The sequence below is a fragment of the Calidris pugnax genome, unplaced genomic scaffold, assembly GCF_001431845.1.
Source record: "Calidris pugnax isolate Ruff unplaced genomic scaffold, ASM143184v1 scaffold18, whole genome shotgun sequence".
NCBI lineage: Eukaryota > Metazoa > Chordata > Aves > Charadriiformes > Scolopacidae > Calidris > Calidris pugnax.
The window spans coordinates 14,112,982-14,116,099 of record NW_015090812.1 but is presented as its reverse complement, the minus strand read 5'-3'; positions in this window follow the sequence as shown (position 1 = coordinate 14,116,099).

The following is a 3,118-nucleotide window of genomic DNA, read 5'->3' as shown; positions in this document are numbered from 1 at the left end:
TATTCTCAGATCTCTTAATGAAACAATTAATTTGATAATGTCTGGAACATGTTTTGACATGTAAAATCAGCAACTCTGTATATTCTATTTATTAATGTTCCTTCAGTAAAATGAATATGCAGGCACGAGACCAGATCTTTCACTGACATAACCTGTTACGACCCCTTGATGCCACACTGACCTACGGAGCTGAGGTTCTGACCCAGTAGCTGAATAGGGAATCAGTCAGACGCTGACTTCTTCTTGGCTACACTCACACCTGCCTGATAGACTTAACAGCATGGCTTTCCTATCAACGTGTACCCCTTATTGGCTTCTTCCATCACTGACTACTTTTCCCTCTATGAACTCCTGAGGTTGGGATTTCTGAAGGAGCCTCAGGAATTCAGAAACCAAAGTCTATCCTAGAATCTCAGTGTGATTTGCAGATTGAAATCCCCTATGCTCTTTTGAAAATCCCAGATGGAAACATTATAGTAAATTAATTTATAAACCAGCTATTCTCAGATCTCTTAATGAAACAATTAATTTGATAATGTCTGGAACATGTTTTGACATGTAAAATCAGCAACTCTGTATATTCTATTTATTAATGTTCCTTCAGTAAAATGAATATGCAGGCACGAGACCAGATCTTTCACTGACATAACCTGTTACGACCCCTTGATGCCACACTGACCTACGGAGCTGAGGTTCTGACCCAGTAGCTGAATAGGGAATCAGTCGGACGCTGACTTCTTTATAAGGAAATGAAAAAAGAAAAAAAAATAATCTCTCATATCTCCTTTGTGGTGTGAATAGCTACAGGTGTTGACTAATTTCTCTGCATGTATTCTGACTGCATGGCTGCTGCTGCTACTCATCAAACTATACAGTTACTATATAATTACTTTTATATTAATCACTGAGGTGTTTGAGGTTTTGGGCTATCTCTGTAAGTTTAATTAAATAGTTTTCTTTAGTCGAATAATCTCATAATGACTTCTGAGCAGGCAGGAGTCAACCTAAGTAACCCTGTTATTCTTGGGAGGGGTAGGGAGAAAGCTAGACAGACAGACAGACAGACAATGCAGATCTTACTGTAGTTACCCCAAGTGAGAGCTTTGAACATAGAGATAAAACTATAGAGCCAACAAATCTCATCTGGCAAACTGCGGCTACCACATTTGCAACAGAAATCCTGCTCAGCAACTGACAGCTTCTACCTGCTGCTCTCATCTTCCCTGAGCACCACTCCCCCAGAGCGCAAATCCAATGGGAAGTGCCCAAAGTCACTTCTGAAAACTGCAATTCGGTTGCCTTTGCGCCTTCCGAATTTGGCCGACCTACAGCACCCCTCTGGGTACAATCATTAAACTCAGAGGCACCAAAAATGAGGAACATGTCCTGCTCCTGTGACATTTTGAGGGGCTTTGCACGATAGGAACTTGCCTTGGTGAGCAGGACGTAACAGATGCGAAGGGAAGACGCTGTTCAAAAGCCTGAGACATCTCCTGAAAACCACAGGACAAACGACACCGCAGAATGAAGCTGTCCCAGATAACGCTGCTCTCTGGTCACTAGCCAATCCTGAAAGTTTTATTTACAACACTTTTAGCTTTTACTGGGGACATTCTCTCTTACCTTGTTAGATTGTGTTGTACTGTACTTGTGGGCTTATGTCTTGCTATTTCTGCCATTTATAGGTGCTTCTAATTTATTAATGTATCTCTTAAGGGCAAATAAAGAGCAACATCAAAAAAACCTACCTAGTATTTGACTATTTACCAAATAAGAAATGAAATAATTTACAACTTACATATAAATGCAAACACTGGAAGTAAAAGCAACATGTTTTAGTTCAGCCAATTCTACTTCAAAAAGTCACCAGTCTTGTTCCAAATGACAGTTCACTGCGAGTAAATGAAAAAGGATCTTATGGAACATTTCAGCATTTACCTCTTTCTAAACAAGACAGATCTCACAACCCACTTCTTTTCTACCCTTATGAGAAATTTACTGTGTTAGTCTGAAGGTTTCCTTTGTTACTATTTGTGCTTCATTTGTGGGCTTGTAAGGTAGTAGCGGACTAACCCCCATGGCAGAATGAGGACAGAAAGCAGCAGACAATTGTTTATTTAGATTTTCCTGTGGCAACAAGCACACATGGACACTCACGCAATGGTGGTTCTATAAACCTCCACAGATGCAGAGACATTCAGCAAATCTTTAAAGGCAACTCAGCACAGCTCCATCCAGCACTGCAAACCTGAGTCACTTACGTGGGCAGATAGGAAGAAGCCCAAATTTTCCACATAGCAATTAGATTCAGATAACAATGGCATAAATCATTCCTGAAAATGGGACCTAGCCAGACTGACTTGGGCCTGAAACCTGACCAAATTCCCATTGGTTTCACTACATTCAGTCTCCATGATGGACTTGCATTATTTTAATTGAAAAAGATTTTTTTTCAGTTCCTGTCCTGAGCAGCTATTGGAGTTGCTCACTGTGTTCTACTCAGAGGCAGCTGTGATACTTTGCTGATGAAATCACACTTGATGAACATAAGCATCAGCTGGCAGATTGTAAAATTGCTATTTAAAATAAATCTTCTCACTCATAACATGAACCTTGCTGATCCTGGGTTATATCCCCAAAGTTTACAGAGCCTGGAGCCTTCTACCAAGAAACAGGGTATTTCAAGTGCACAAACATCTTACTGTCATTTTGGCGTCTGCTTCTTTCACATCCTGTTTCTGTTCAATTTTGATAGCTGCCCAGGACAGTCCAACCACAGCTCTCCCCAGCTGCTGATTATACTCCATGTGCAACCAGCGTCACACAGGTGAAAGACACAAGCTAAACTCATTAGCCAGTATCTAAAACAGAGATGAAATGTCACCCTCAGGGTCAGTACAAGTCATCTGTCTTCACTGGCTGTATTATCCTATATACATTCAGACTGCCTGCTTTCCAACATACCTTTAAACCTGTCAGTTTTTATTAACTATTACAGCTACTTTTTTTTTTTCTTCCTTAAATTTGCCTTTTTGTTTTTATTTTAATCTTGCTTTTATCAGGAATACAGAACCCTGATTCTAAGTTGAACCGAGCAGACTTAAAGTGAATAAAAAAA